Below are 16,930 nucleotides of genomic sequence, written 5' to 3'. Positions count from 1 at the left end.
ATTGTCAAATAAGAAACAAAACCCAATGTATATACTGTATATAGTTTTATACAAAATAACCTATTAAATTAGTAATTCTGTATTTATTCCAGCATTCTTTGCATTCTGCATTTATTATTTAAAAATTTCATTGTTTATATATATAATGTTGCACCTATTTTCATGTACATAATAGTTAAATGTTTATATTTTCCCAGCTTTCTTGTCGTTGTTTTTAGATGTATGTCTAGTTCTGTGTAAGTACATTGACAGCAACAAAAACTGAGTAAAATTCCTTGTATGTGTACACCAATTTAATAAAGATTGTGATTCAGATTGATGATGTGGTGTATACAGTATACACCCCAACAGGTGTCACTTATGGTGCCAGTCTAGCCAGAATAACTGAAAACATCTGTATGTGAAGAGCCTTTAGGGATTCTAATTTTAACATAATTTAATTAAAGCCACAATGTGTACAAATTTGTAAGGGATAATAGCACAAATTATTTTGATGGCAAACACTTTTGTTTATAAAAAGAAAATTAGACAGCTCAGTGAGCATCGGTGCAATTTGCTTTCAGCCCATCCATTCTCACCTGCTGTCAGTGCCGTTTATGATCCTACCACAGGGTGTGCCAAATTCAACTTTTTCCGAGCCTCCATATAGTCTTCTTTAAGATAATTTATTGCATCAGTATGGCATACTCTATCAGACTAGTAATGAACCATTAACTTTTAAACACTTTTGTAAAAATATTAACTGGTTGTAGGAAAAGTTATTTGGGGTAGATATTTCTGTTCTAAAAGGGCACCATGCATATGCCCAAATCTTTCAAGATGTCCTACACATAAACTTTTATTAAAAGGGAAGATATATGAACTTCTCAACTTGAAGGCATAAATTGTTTGCTTTGCTCTTACGTAACTAAAATGAACCAGCCACAGTGTGTGGATGGTACAAGTGTCAGAACCACTAGATGACTGTAAAATGTACATTACACCCCTGTAAAGTGGCTGTCCATCAGGATCTGGGACTTCCAGGCAACATGCCAATTGAGACATTAACATATTATCCACCACTGAAATTACACCTATGTCAACATCCATAGGAAACCATTATTAAAGCTTGGCAGATGTGGTGACTATAAGCAACACTCACAGATGTCTCAGTCAGAGCAATTGAATAAAAATAGCCTTGAAATAGCCTGTAACCATGCATTAAGTTCCCCACTGTGGGGGTACTAAGTGGTTATTTTTATGAGCATTTTGACATCCTGACTTTCAATTTAATGCTTTGACAGTTTGAGTAAGTGGGGGAATGAGGAGACATGCTCACAGTTTGCCTTTTCCATTACAATTTAAATACATACAGTATACCTGTAACATTGGCATTAGTGGAGCTTGACATCAGGTAATGAACAAAAGAATTAGGAAAAGATGCTTTACAAAATACTGCCTATAACTTGGTCACACATTCACCCGAAGTGTGGGTGGATAGATGGATCCTTTATTTATCCCCAGGGGGAAATTCTCAATGTGGATGTCTTGATTTCAGGTGTGCCGGGTGGCAACATATAATAGCAAGGTTTGATCCAGAAAGGGCTATTGTGACAGAGATCGTGATGATGGTTACCCTTCAACGCCCAAAGATTTAAGAGCATAAATGCTTACACTGTCATATTAGCCAAACTACAAAATTAAATGTGTTAAATTAAAAATGTTTGCTGATATAAATATGAATCACGAAGTGGTGTCTGCAATTACGTTAACAGAATAGTGAGTCTGATGGTCAATAAATGATCTAGTGTTAGCTATCTGCATGTCATTTTAAAGCCCCAGAAGTCTAGCTAGGTAGCAATCGAGTAAGTCGAGTCCGCTAATGCTAGCGTATTGTAGCAAAAGTCAAAATCCCTGAAAACTACTTTCATCAGTATTGATTACATCAATATTTCAAGCTTGTCACCTTATTCGGGATCTCCAGAGCACTTACAGCGGAGCAGCAGCTTTTCCTGTCAGTCTGTGTAACCAGCTTATAACATTAGCTAAGCAGCAAAACGGCTGCTAGCAAGACCTTGTCTTTCTGACATATTGAGCTTTAATTGCCAGCATGTCACCACAGTCATTAGTACTATAAACCAGTCATCACTTAATACCATGTGGCTTTTGAATTTAATGAAAACACCATCAAATGTTCCCAATTTTTTTAGATACAGATGGACTTTGAAGTTTTTAAAGTTCCAATTAAATACAGTAAAATATAAAAATATCTGTCAGTGGTACAGCTGCTAAAACAGTATGTTTTATTTCCTCAAACATGTTAAGAGAGCGAAAGGGTCCTTTGATATCAATTTCACTTTCAATCAGGCTTGACAGATAAGGAAATGAAAGATTATCTCAGTTTTCGGTAATGTATGCACACATGGAATAATGATAAAATAGAGTCTCTGAATCTACAAAAGTGTCCTAACTTTTTTAATTTGTAAAGTAATGTAATGTAGTCCCTGCCGCAGGTTTAAATGAGATCTGTAAAATAAGCATGCTTACTTCTGTCTTGCAATAACATTGCAACAGGAAATAATAACTTTTTTAGAAGCTGCCTGAATTACAAATTCTAACAATTCTTACAAACCTGAATTACCTGATATTAGTCTCCATATAGCGTAGGAGGGTGCATACCTGCCCTTGCAATGCTTACATTATGGAATCTAAGCTCAATTAAGCTTTCACCTCAATTATTGCGCTGTTTCATCTTCAGTTAAGAAAATGTAGGTTCAATATCCCACCAGACTTAACTAACGGCGAGTGACCTTGCCTGACACAGTGTTAAATGGACCGGCAAGAATGTTTTTTGTGGGTATAAGAGGAAAGGCTGGCTGTTAAAAGTCAACCATTTCTCTATGTCATTGATGCCTGACAGGCTGTAATTTTCATTCTTTCACTCCAGCGGAGCCTACTCAGCTGGAGATTATGGAGATGATGGTTTGGATTTTTAAGCACCATCTTCATTCCATTTTAAATCTCTGTAATGTCTGAGCATAAATAAAAACAGATGCCTTTTATAAAACAGCTAGGCAGTGGAGCTGAATAACACTGTGCTTCAGTGAGCTCACATTTATTACTGTCGTTCAGTGAACACTTCCTCTAGTCAATGTCAATCTACATGTCAATGGAAATCCCATTTGATGAATGGCTCTAGGAGAGTCTGGATTGAAAATCTTGGTTAGAACATTAATTTTCTAATTTCCTTGTCAGTGTCAATTTTGCTATTCATTCTGTCAATAATACTTTATTGTTCAGGTGCAAAGGCCATTTAAGATTTGCCTGCATTAACAGACTATTGGCAAGCACAACTGCTGTCAATAGGGAAAAGAGGTTTAATTAGAGCACCAAAATCAGTTAATCAGTACTAGTAATGCAGATTAGTTTCATTTGCTGGAGATGGGGGGTGATAGTTACAGTGACCTGCTCCGCTTGAGTGGCAGAGGGAGGAGGATCAACATGAGGGAGTGTGTCAGTGGTCACCCCTACATTAAATGCAGCTCCTTCAAACTTCGTTACACTTCTTTTTTTCCCTGCTTTATTGCCGAAACACGTGTAACCTCTGACAGATATACAGTCACTGGAAAATAAAGACAGGATCTTTGAATTAAAGAGCAGCGGACCACGATCCACATGGCCGAATCAACTGGACCAGGTACCATGGCGTGTGCGGTGATCGCTCAGAGGAGATGAAAGAGAGCCATGAAAGAAGCCATGCTGGCCCAGCTTTGACTTAAGGGCCAGTCTGGACAAAATGGGACTAAGGTTGGCTAAGCAACGTTAATCTGAGACTGCTGTGCCCACATCTTCACAGAGACCTGCCCCATCAAATTCCCAGATCAAGCACTCGGCGGGTGGTCCGTGTTCTGTTCTCTCCGGCAAGATTAGAGGATGGGAACCCTTACATCGATGAGGCTTGGTACTCAAACACAGTCAAGATGGAGACTGTTTCCCAAATGTCAAACTTTTTTATTGTTAAAATTAAACCATATTATCATCCTATTGCTGCTGTTTATTTTCTCCCCAGGGCAGTTTTTTATATTATATTATATGTTATAAGATTTTCATTTACAAATAATTATATGCTAACTTCTATGTGTGTACCATGAAGGGACTACAAATTTTGTTTTGTTGTACAACCTTGTGCTGAATAGTGACAAATAAACAGCCTTGTACCTTGTACCTTGAAATGAAGCAGAGGGTTGGAATCATCTCCCTGTCTCTTTGGATGAGGATTTTCTCCAACTGGCAAAGTCATGGCTTTCACTGTCCTCCTTGCGGCAAGATCAGATCATTGCTGCTTTTCAGCTCACAGGCCCTGGAATGATGGCCCAAGTCATCTTTGTTGTTGTTGCAAGCTTGTATGTAGCTCTAACTGTTCTCAAGCCAACACAAAGGTCTAGAATGTGCTGTATCTCTGCTGTAAATATGGACGAGATCAGGTAGTCAGCATAATGATTGCAAAGTAGTAGTTGCTGAGGATAACAAGACCGGTAACTTCTCTTTTGGCTCTTTTGACTGTTTATTGCACACACAGAGACAAAAAAAATGTTTTGGCCTTGACCATCCAATGCTGATGTTACTATGACAGATGCCTTTAAGGGAGAGAATCAACATTACCCTGTGTACAGTGTGGGGATAACTACCCAGTATGTGTTTGTCACCCACTACCAAACAATGTTTGTTAAATTACTTTAGTCCATGTTAGGTCCACTACAGAAGCATTGACTTAGTGGGTTCATATCGTGTCCACTGAATGAGGCTTTCTGTTCCAGTTGCATCAAGCTTGATCTTTGCCCAGGTTCAAATGTCTACTTGAAGAGATTCAGAAGTCATTTTGCTGACATATTTTGTACAGCATACTGAATACCGTAAAACTTTGAGTAATAACCCGGGGTTTTATTTGCTGAAATCACTGAACTGACCCTGCCTATATTTGGGACAGGCGTCCATATGGAACAGGCCTTTAATTCCTCTTCCACAAAACTGAAATAGGCTACTATGAAACAGTTAATTTATTTCAAACAGAACATTACTTGTATAATAATATTAAATACACATTATTCATTTGATCTAGCTCCGACAGACGGCTTATGCACTTTTATTTTGAAGGCAGCAACATAATGAAAGCAACAAGGCGCAGGATGAGAGAAGTCTGGCAGAAGTTAGCAAACAGAGAGCGATCTAACAATCTAACCCCACAGGGTTTAAGATACATCCAAAGAACAGAACAGGCGTTTAATGGAGACCTGCGTTTATTTGTCAAAATATGTTCCCACACCAGGCCAGTAAATGGGGTAGTTTGGGACTTGGGTATTAATTGAAGTTTTACGGTATATACCAGGGGTATTCAATTAGATTTCAAAGAGGTCTAGTTAGAGAAAATTTCCTGAAGCAAAGGTCCGGAACATCAAAACGACTAGGCCTATACTGTGTGTGTGTGAGTGTGTATGACCTAACTATAAAATAAAAAAATTAAAAGTAGCTTCGATGTAACTAAGCTAATTTTGCCACGTTGTTGTAGCTTAGCTTGCTACATTTCACTGGGGGGTAGCTTCTGTGTAGTGAAGCTTCGTTTAATGTAGAGTAGCTATTAGCTTAGCTCACTACATTTTCCAAGTAGCTTGCCCAACAGTGGAAGTGATGCTAGTGCTACTGGAGATGGAACAATGTTGTTACAGGATGGAGAAGATGTAAACATAATTTTTGTTTGTTTATAAGAAAATTCAACAGTGCACCTTCAATGAGCCATTAAAGCCATATGTAAAGGAATGTCTAAAGTGGTTGATTGTTTGCGGGCCTAGATCCAAGGAGGGGGTGGTCATCCACAGGAACCACAACCACCGCCAGTAGAATGGCACATAACCTCTACACAGCCTGTTTAGCTGTATTTCTTTGTTTGTTTTTTTTATGAACATTCTTTTTCAATCTTTATCAATGTGCCATCGATGCACGGACAGAGACAGTTATCTTCCAACATTGTGGATTCATTCTCATTTAAGAATACAATCTATAGGCTGCACTGTCCTTTATAATGCCGTGACTCTGTGGATATCAAGGCAGCTGTCAGGTCGGCAACAGTTGCACTGAAACATTTACCCTGGGCTACATTACTGCTATAATCACTGTTTAAATCAATGTCATCTGTAGGAAGCTGTAACTGATCAATGAACCGTCATTTGTAATGTCGCACCGATGGAACATTTCTATAGATATTATGCTGGAGATGATGAGTGAGGATGACTGTGGTGCAACTAAAACAAATAAATCTAACCTAGTTTAAAAGTGAGTTTTTCTATATTAGCTGTTTATAGTCTTAATGTGTTATGACAGCATTTCATTAAATACGAAATGAGCAAGAATTTCTTTTATGTAATATAGACATTTGCAACTTTACAGTCAGTCTGAATATACACATTTTCAACTGCAAAAAAAAGAAGAATAGCCTACTGGGTCGGACTGTGACTTTACAATCACATCACTGTTCTTTCTAGAGCTTGGAATATTCTCCCCTCAGATCAAAAGCAGATTCTCTTTTTTAATTGTCACTAAAACAAAAATAATAATCTCACATAGATGTAGTTTTGGTATTGCTGTATTGAATTTTTGTTTGTTTTATTTATTTTTTGGTGCATTGTGACAATTTTATATATAGGTTATGTTGTAGACTCAGTGTTGGAGGGCTTTATAACCAATTCCCATTCAAAGCTAATTTGTTTGAATTGATATTCAATGTGGCAGACCCATTTACACACATTCATACACTAATGGCAGAGGCTAAGGTGCCAACTGCTCATCAGAAATAGAAATAAGCATTCACACAGCGATGCAACAGCCATTGGTAAGCAATTTGGGGTCCAGCATCTTGCCCAAGGACACTCTGACATGCAGACTGTAGGATCTAACCACTGATCGGACACCGTGCTGAGCCATAACTGCTCCAAGCCGTCCTAGAGTTCCTAGCAAGTCCTCATACTCCCAGACCTGTATTTGACACAGTGAACCACCAGACTGATTGATCCTTTCCACCCTTAAAGGATTAGATGTCTCATGCAGGGCAGTGCAGAGACCTTTGGAAGGGCAGGGGTATGGAGGTAAATCGGTGCCAAAAACATTGAAAATGGACAGACTCAAAGTCACAGACAGATATTACAACTTGTAAATACATAACACAATCTACAAATAGATAAAAAATCAGCAAAGTTCTCATGATCCGCAAATATAAAGCATGATATACAAAAAGATAAAAAATCTACAAATAAACACATCATGATTCACAAATAGAAATCAGTGACTTGTACTTGAAAACCAGAATTTGAATGTGAAGTGATTTGTTTGCATGTGAATTTCATGTTCTGTTTGTAGATTGTGTCACATTTGTTTTCAGAATTTTGGCACTATTGTTTCGCTGTTGTGACAGAACAATGCCATAATTGTTGAAAATGAAGAGCCTATGAGTCAAAAATGCATATTACAATTTGTAAACACAAATCAAGATCTTCAAATAGATTTAAAATCTGCAAATAAACTCCTCATGATCTGCAAATGTAAAACACAATCTGTAAATAGATTCTAAATCTGCAAACAAACTCCTCACAATCCGCAAATGTAAAACAAGACCAGACAAAAGCTGCGATACAACAGCCCACTCTATTGATCAATAAAGAGTAAAAGGTCTGTTGCATTCTACCTGACATTAAAATATTTCCAGCCGGCTCGCTGACGCTCAGCCAGTGTTCGTTTGAAGAGACACTAACGTTTTAAGGATGAAACTGCTTAATGCAGTGCTTTTAATGTTTTAATGACTGGGTCCGTATGTTTTCGACAAGACCAGACCTCTGTGTTAATTCGGCTCCCGGTAGAAACCTCCTGAACTATCCGACACTGAAGAATTCCTGAACTGAAAACACACTGAGCACCTAACCGGAGCTAAGGCTGCAGCAGCTCGGTTAAACACATATCAGGGCATAGCTGCACGGCGGTTGCTACCTATGTTATTTCCAACACGGATTTGTTGTTGACAAAAGCACTTTCATGGAAAAATAATACACTCACATACAGACAGGGTAGCGACTGACTAACCAGCTGAATTGCCAGTCACTGATAATAACTTAAATGACAGCGTGACAATGAGGGTCGTTCTAGTTAACGTTAATGCTCTGTTCGGTTAGTCATTACATATTTGCCATGCCATAAAAATAAATGCTACGGGGACGCAGTGTCCTTTAGTTCCCAGTAATAAGGTCGAGATTTTGGCAGGGGTCCTGACGCCGATGCGTCCCCTGCGAACGTTTGTTTGGTGTGGTATGGCTCTATAGGTGCAAGAACTGCTAGCTAGCAAGCTAGTGAGCTGTATGTGCTGTTGTTCATATGCTGTAAACACATGTTTGGTTATAGCCAACTATAGCCAAAGCTAAATGATATTACGTTAGCTGGACAAGTTTGGGGACTTGATTAAAACTCAATGAAAACTGTAGTGCACATTTACACACTGCCATTTGTTCAGCCGACGCTGAAAGTTGTGTAGTCTGCACAAGCCTAACGCTGTTGGTGAGCCAGGTTCTGGACAGTTTTAACGGTAGTGCATAACGTTAACGGTTACTGGGTTATTCTTTATTAAATGTCACATAATTACTTGATCGAGCGACCGCTTACCTGACAACCCATCTTGAGAGCGTCCGTCGGTCGGTCCGTCCTTCCCCAGCGCTGCCCAGGCTCTGTCTGCAGAGGCTCTGCCCGCCTGCTGAGCTTTGCACAGAATGTGTAAGAATGTCTTTTTACAGTGGTTTGAAAATACAAGTTTGACTGTGTTTGTTTGCAAATTGTGAGGAGGGCATTTGTAGAATTTATAATGGGAAAACAGCGAAACAGTTGTGCCAAACTTCTGAAAATAAATGCAATACAATCTACAAACAAATAATGACCCTCATGCACAGACAAATCACTATGAATTAATTTAAATTCTGGTTGTCAAGAACAAGTCACTGATTTCCATTTGTGAATCATAAAGAGTTTGTTTGCAGATTTTAAATCTATTCGAAGATCTTGTTTTGTGTTTACAAATTGTAATATGCATTTTTGACTGATAGGCTCTTCATTTTCAACAATTATGGCATTGTTCTGTCACCACAGCGAAACAATAGTGCCAAAATTCTGAAAACAAATGTGACACAATCTACAAACAGAACATGAAATTCACATGCAAACAAATCACTTTACATTCATTCAAATTCTGGTTTTCAAGTACAAATGCAAATGTAAATGCTCCGTACCTGTATAGCGCCATTCTAGTCTTTTCGACCACTCATAGCGCTTTTACACTATATCCACCAGTCACACACATTCATACACTGAGCCTAAGTGCTCAAACGGAAACTAACTAACTAATGGAAACTAATTCACACTCACTCATACACTGGCGGAACAGCCGCCAGGGGCAATTCGGGGTTCAGTATCTTGCCCAAGGACACTTCGACCTTCCGATTAATGGCCAACCCGCTCTACCTCCTGAGCCACAGCCGCCCCTACAAGTCACTGATTTATTTGTGAATCACGATGTGTTTATTTGTAGATTTTTAATCTTTTTGTATATTATGCTTTATATTTGTGGATCATGAAGAGTCTGTTTGAGGATTTTGTATCTATTTGTAGATCGTGTTTTACATTTGTGGATCATGAGAACTTTGTTTTATTTACTTATTTTTTATTTTTAATCCATTTGTAGATTGTGTTTACAAGTTGTAATATCTGTTTGTTACTTTTAGTCTGTCCATTTTCAATGTTTTTGGCACCGATTTACCTCCATATATTTCTTCTTCACTCTTAACTTTGATGTCAGGAATATTATTTATTTTACATTGACACTGACATTTTTACATGGATTTCCTGTATTGAGTTTTTATAGTAGTTTTGATGTTGTAAACACTACTGTTGCTGTTAAAATGTAAGTATATTTCTATAATGTTCTGAATTAAATGATAATTTTAAAAAAGGGCTGATAAGAAGGCTAGAAGTCAGAGGAATAAATATCAGTATCAGTTTTTTTTTTTTTTTTTACCAATGTTGCTGTAATTATTTTAAGGTGCAAGGCTTTTATTAAGTTACTGTAGGCTAACAATCCTAGTTCATGTGAAAAAGGTTTTTAGTTAAATTACATAAAAAAATAAGACTTCTCGACGCCCGTAAACTTCTCTCCCTCAAAAAGCAAGAACGAATTGAACAGAGCACCTTTGTTTATTTGTGAAGTAACGTTAGCTGTTGGCATAGTGTTAGCCGGCTGCTAATGTTACTGCTACAGCAATATACAACTGTGCACGCTCTCTTTTGCGTCTTTCTTGTAAAATGCATTCAACAAACCACAACAAGCACATTTCGGTAAACCCCTCTTACTGGCAGAATCGAAGATGTCCTGTAGGCAGTGCTGCAGAATCACTAACGGTGTCTGAACGGGAGGGCTCATCACGTATGAGGTCATCAGGTGAAAGGTCATAATGTGGGTAAATTAATTTACTGTGAAATTATTTTTTCATTGCTAATAGTTTGAGTGGGCAGGCCTTCACAAAAAGGCCTTTAGAAATTTTTAAATAAATAAATTGAGGAAATTTTGCATTGACAAAAAGGCACTTTGGGCATCAAAGGGAAAAGGGCAGGTACTCAAGCACCCAGTACCCCCCAACCCCAACTCTCCCTCCCCTCTGCACGTGTCTGGTCTTATGCTCTGGACTCTCTCTGTCTCCTACCACAGCTATGACGATTACACCAAGCTATTCATGCCAGTCTCCTCATCTGACCCATTGAGGAGGAAACCCACATTGCTGCTTGACTGGCTGACATCTTGTGTGTGAGTGGCTGTTGAAGCACCACCTAAAGCTCAACCTGGACAAGACTGAGCTTGTGTTCCTCTTGGGGAAAGGGTCCCCTTACTAGGACCTGACCTGAGAACACCCGGATGATGCAAACCTGGACAGCAAAGAACCTGTGAGTGGGCTAGGACCACTGGGTCGCAGTACCGCAGCAGTAACCAGCTCGCACTGTGTTCGCAAAGCTTAAGTAATCAGGAAATTGGTCTAATGAGGTCATGGCTTAAAATGCAACAGATAAGTGTTTGCAATTATTATGACACTATGCGTGCTTTAGTTTATTATTGATGACACCCAAAGATTTCTTATTAATTGGTCCTCTGAATATTAATGCTCTAACTACTAAGTAGATGAAAAACAGCTAATTAATTCAACAATGTTCCTAAATTGAAGCGTTTAAGACAGCAGTCATGTTGATGTGACCATGTATTATGCCTTTTCAAATCTTAATCATTTTTTAAGCAAGCAGCAGACAGAGAAGCTAAATCACTTGTGTATACTACATCCGATAAGCCGATAATTACTGCCTGCTGTTTTCTTTGTGTTATCGATAGAGTACATTGGTCTATAAACAGGATAAAGGTCAGGATGTAACAATCGCCATTTACTTTCTCTTTACACTAATGAACATCAATAGCAATTGTGTAAAGCTTTAAATGGCAAAGCAGTTTAATGATCTGCAGTAAAATATTAATGATCATAACTAAGGAAGAATCTACCTTAATGAGAGCCATGCACACACTAAGCCTTGTTATTGTGTTTCCATTAGAGAAAAACTGCAAATTCACTGCTATACAAGCAAAAGAAAAGTTTTAATCAGGGCCAGATTACCCTTCTAGGAAGGCCAGGGGCAAAAATTAAGTGTGGGCCTTTTGGATCCCTCATTTCTCCCGATCTCTGTGCAACATCTATCCTGTCACCAAAAACTAGATTTTGACACCGATTTGGGCCCCTCTATAAGATAGAGTCTTAAAATCATTAAGGCCCATATCATTTCAGTTTATATTGTGCTTTAGTGGTCCATATAACCAAACAATGTTGCAATTGATCAAATTACCACAAACTAATTGACACATAATGATCCTGTGGCATTCGCGGTCCCTGGGTCCAAGGGTATAATTTCTACTCGGGAAACCAAACCTATGCTTTTGCCCTGGGCCTACATTCCGAGTGGATATGAAGCCTGGGGAATTGACGTTGCGGGGCAGGTGGTCTGGCCGGACCGGCAGTAAAGCAGTGCACGTGGTGATTAGCCGATAGGCACCTGTTGGTGAGTCGCAGGTGTGTTATGCTTTTGTTCTCCACATGAAGAGCTGGCACACTGCATGTGTGTTGTCCTGCCATGATTGCTTTATCCGTCAAGAGAGCCCGGGGTCAGGGTTGCAGTGTAGCAGGTGGTGACTGCCGTTACAAAGAGAGCCCCATGTAATGTTGGGGGAGGCTAACTTTGTCGGGGAGATCCAGGTAGGGATCGGCTGCGTAGCAACTGTATAGAGTTTTGTTTTGTTCTGTTCTGATGGTCTGGCTTAGAGCTCATCCTGCGTGTGGGATAAACTTGCCCATTGACTGTGAGCTCCCCTTGCGCTGGGTTAACGTGTCTGCTGGTCATTATATTAACTGCATGTCAGCTAGTGTGTTTTATGGGCTCATTGATATCTCAGCCAACCTGTCTCTTTGTGCTTCACATTGTTTTAATACCTTTCTTTTGGATTAATAAAGGTTTAGATTTTATTATAACTGCTTTCCAGTCATTCTTGCCTTCAGGATGCTAGGGACCTGTTGTTTGTGGCTCCAAGGGGGGCCTCCACTATATTCCCATTTCTTAGCTGTCCATCAGTTATATTTAACTTCCATTTATTGTATTTCACCTGTTTAACCAAGAATGACAGAGCTAGAGACTGATGTAATGAATTTCATGGGACTGTAGGATTAGGGTATTTGGCTCTTAGAAATTATACTGTAGATTGCATGTGCTTCATTTATTGTTAGTATTTATTTAGACAATGTTCAAATATATATATTTGCTTAGTGTTTGGGGCCCTACATACAAGCTTCAGATAGCTTAAAAAAGGATGTCCCTTTTCACAAATTTCTTATTACCGTACTTCTATTTGAATGTTATGTGAATAAACTGAACTGAGCTTGGCATCCTGCAGTGAATAAGACTAAAACTAATAAAAACTAAAGTAAAACTAGCAAACCCACGTTAAAAACTAATGAAAAGTCCCCAACTACTATTATAACCTTGCTTCCAGCACACCTATAGCTGGGAGTGATGGCAACTCTGTCACAGAAACACTACTTTGGGGACTAGTTCTGGGGACCCTGCAATGTCACGCCTTCCCCCTGTATGGACAGTAGCTGGATGTGTGGTGCGTTCAAGCACAATAAATTATACTTGTTTTATGAACACGCTTTAGAAACAGTGGGGAATTCCCTCCTGATCTTTACTCCTGGAAAGTGACAGAATTATCTGGCCAGCCATAGACCAAGCAGAGTTTCTGTGAAGAAGCTTAATGAGGTGACCAATGCCATTCATCTGAGACTCTGGATCGTTATCCTGCGACATGTCTCCCCTGAGCTGTCTGAGTCTGTATTTCCTGTACTACATGAGCCTTGAGTGGAACATATGAGGAGCTACGCCGATGTCTAGCAGCCATCTTTTGAAGGGACTTGCCTTGATATTATCAAGGGAACCAATGATTCCTGAAGGTGTGGGCCCCATGGTATTGTAATCACACACCAGGGTGAGTTATGACAACAACAAAACCTAGTTTAGAGTGAATCCACTAACATTTTGTGCCTGGCCATTGGACTAAATTAGTTCTACTGTCAAGACAATGGGACAGTCCAAAAACTCCCCCCATCCACCAGCTCCAGCCCACGAGTCCCTCCTACTTCACAACAGCAAGGGCCTGGGTCTCTGCACAACTGCCTCCTCGGAGCCCCCCACCTCCACAATGATCACTCTTTTCATCCTGGAGAAGGATGTAAACACACAGTCCTGCACAAAACGTCTTTTCTCTAAACTTCATTCAGAAAACAGTGTCGTGCAATGTTAAGCAGGTGTGGAAAAACGCATGTTAGAAAAAGAAGAATGTTTTTAAAAATACGACATTTTAAAATATTATATTTTCCAAGTAACAAAATGCAAAGTGAATGACAGAAGAAAGATTTAAATAAAATCAATATTTGGTGTGACAACCATTTGCCTTCAAAACATCATCAATTCCTCTAGGTACACTTGCACATCAAACATCTTGGAGAACTACACACAATTGTTGCCGGCCTAAAACTCCTGCACTGTACTGTATACAGGTATATTTTTTAATAGTTTTGTTTCTATTTGTTTTTATTTATTATTTTCATTATTATTACTTTTATACTCACTGTATTTATTGTTATGCACCTAAAAATCCTTGTATGTGAAAACCTTCTTGGCAAAAAACCTGTTCCTTTTACCTGTGTTTTGGTCTCACACCACATCCTGATGAAAAATATCTGGATCTTTAGTTGCTCAATGTGACATTATATTCACTAGCTAGATGCCAACTCCGTCTGCTGTTTGGTGCTCAGCAGGTAGAGCACCACGGGTTTGTCACTTTAAACTAAATGATGTCATACTACACTGTTAATAATAATCAATAAAATTGAGACAAAAACTAAACATGCAGATTATACATACGCACTGTAATTGTAATACAAAAGTGTGTACCTATTTTTAGACAAACTAACCTAACCATCTTTCATTCTCCATGCTATCATTATCACATTTACATGTGTTTCGTCTGACCTGCACTAACCTGATGTCTGCCATAAGTTTTTTTTAATCCAATAACTTCCTTTGAAAGATTTAGAGTGCATTTGTTTGCCGCAGGAAACAGTACCTCCTAATTTCCATTCCACTTCTCACTCTGCAGGTTGCTTCAGAGGAAGCCATCCAGTTTTCTGCTGTGATTGACAGCTCTGAGACACCTCGCGATGACTCCTCTGCCTCTGTCATGTTTCGTCTCTTTCTGTCTTCTCTCCTTTTCCCTTTGATGCTCTTTGTCTTTCTAGCATACATGTATGCCTCTCCTTAACCTCCCGAGGGACCTCTCTATCCCCTAGCCCTTGGAAAATAAAGGAGTGCATGCAATAAAAAGCTAGCTGAACGAGAAAATATATATATAATTTCTGTTTTCTCTTTATTCTTCCGACTGCTTCAGGTTTGCTGCAAAGGCATCAGAGGCACACTCCGTAAGCCCCCTACTGACTGACAGCTCCAGAGCCTATTATGCCAACTTTTTGTAAGCCACCGCACCTTGTGACCTTCTGTCCTTAGACAGAAATGAACTGGAAGTATCAGATGTGCACATTTTCAAACACACCAATTGTTTTGAGTGGCCAAGTGCCTTGAAGCTTCTTGGATGTTTTCAATGTTATCAATTTTGGGAGCATAACAAAAGAAGGGTTTTTTATGGTTTGCAGTTGAAAATGTATATTTCTTTCACATTATACTGTCATTATGATTTTTAAGTCCTCCCCTTTCGGTCTTATAGCTGTATAAAACAGGAAACATGCCTTTGCATAACCAATGAATTGATTATAGCTTGCAAAATTACCAAATGTAAGTTTAAACGTCATTTCTAACTCACGCACACCAGGTGTGTGTGCGGTTATTGTTCCCCTCCTCTTTTTATCCCTCTCATTCTCTTGTCTTGCCCTCTTCCTCTTTGTGTTCTGATCTCTGTCCCACTCGCAGACAGACACCCAGCCAAGTGAGGGTGTGCAAAGATGTTATCATCCTGCTGCCTGCTGAGAGAGAGAGAGAGACAGCCGACTCAAACCAAGTTGGCACGTGGGAGCGAGAGCTCCAGGGTGCGCACGTGGGAATCGACAAGTACCGTCGCTGACCCTTCCCCTTACAGGGCAAACTGCCAACTGTGCATAAGGGGAATTGGCTAAGGCCATGATGGCGGTCCTCATTCATTCATTAATTGTTCGTACCTGTTTTCATTGCATTTACTCACTCATATTTTGTTTAGTAGTTATTAGTTATCACATTTAGTAGTCGTGTGTGTACTATGTAATTTCTATTTTAATAAACCAATCATTTATAAAGAATTGGATTTTGTGCAGCCTTGTCTAAAACTGCTTGCAGCGTTCTCGATAACTGCTCCTCTGATCGACTTCACACTCGACACTGCACTCCCATGGGTCCTCAGCAACACACACACAAAACGAGAAGTTGATCAGATGAGCACTTGGTGGGATTAAATGTTTTAAAATAAAATACCGCTGTTCGCCCATTGTATCAGCCTCAGTGTCACAGAAAGACCCTCATCTTCTTTAGCATCTTACATCTCTACCTGACACTCGTCAGCTCCTGTCTCCTCACGTTCCTTATCAGACCTACTTGCACGCTGCTCATGCTTTCTTTACCTCTCTCTCCTTGCCGTTCCCTCTCGGGTGACTTGTGTGTCAGGGTTGACAGATATATTCTGTAGCTGTCCTACCTGGTCCTGTGGGAGAATCGGTGTGTGATGTTGACCCGGGATGACGGATGGCAATGCCTGGAAGACCAACACCTGAGGAGGGAAGGAAGCTGCCCTGCCTGGAGAAGAGGAATCATGTTGACAGTACTGATGATGTCCAGCGTTTAACACCAATATATAACTTAAGGTCATATCCAATAAGGTTAAACTTGCACTTTATATAAATGTAGCTTTTGTGTAATAATGTTGATGTCTTTGGAACTCATGTACTTTTTAAATAGAATGTATTCAATTTACATTTATCTCTTATGGCTTTTCTTTTTCCCATATATGTTCAAAAGATTTTTGTGATCTTTAGGTCTGTCTTGAAGTTTCTATATCTTTGCCTATATATTCAGTATTCCTGGTGTTCACAAATCATTATTTCCTTTTTGAATAAAAATGATTTTTGTGTCAATACTCTTCTAATGCGCAACATGGGTCAAAAATTAAGCTAAGCTAGCAAGCTAATAGTATTGGACATATTTCTCTTTCTCACTATACTTAACTGTAAATCTGGAATTACTGGACCAT

At 39.2% G+C, this 16,930-nt stretch overlaps 1 long non-coding RNA gene across 1 annotated transcript; it reads left to right on the top strand.

Moving 5' to 3' along the window:
- The first annotated feature begins 12,236 nt into the window (after positions 1-12,236).
- On the top strand, positions 12,237-15,986 carry LOC119908406. Its single transcript, XR_005445264.1, has 3 exons — positions 12,237-12,344; positions 15,089-15,169; positions 15,625-15,986. It is a non-coding gene; the product is annotated as an uncharacterized LOC119908406 (long non-coding RNA).
- The last annotated feature ends 944 nt before the right edge of the window (positions 15,987-16,930 follow it).

The sequence above is a fragment of the Micropterus salmoides genome, unplaced genomic scaffold, assembly GCF_014851395.1.
Source record: "Micropterus salmoides isolate LMB-PRFRI ecotype aquatic unplaced genomic scaffold, ASM1485139v1 Ms_hic_scaffold_1797, whole genome shotgun sequence".
In the NCBI taxonomy this organism is placed as follows: Eukaryota; Metazoa; Chordata; class Actinopteri; order Centrarchiformes; family Centrarchidae; genus Micropterus; species Micropterus salmoides.
The sequence above is the reverse complement of the archived record's forward strand: the minus strand, read 5'-3'. Positions and strand labels throughout refer to the sequence as shown.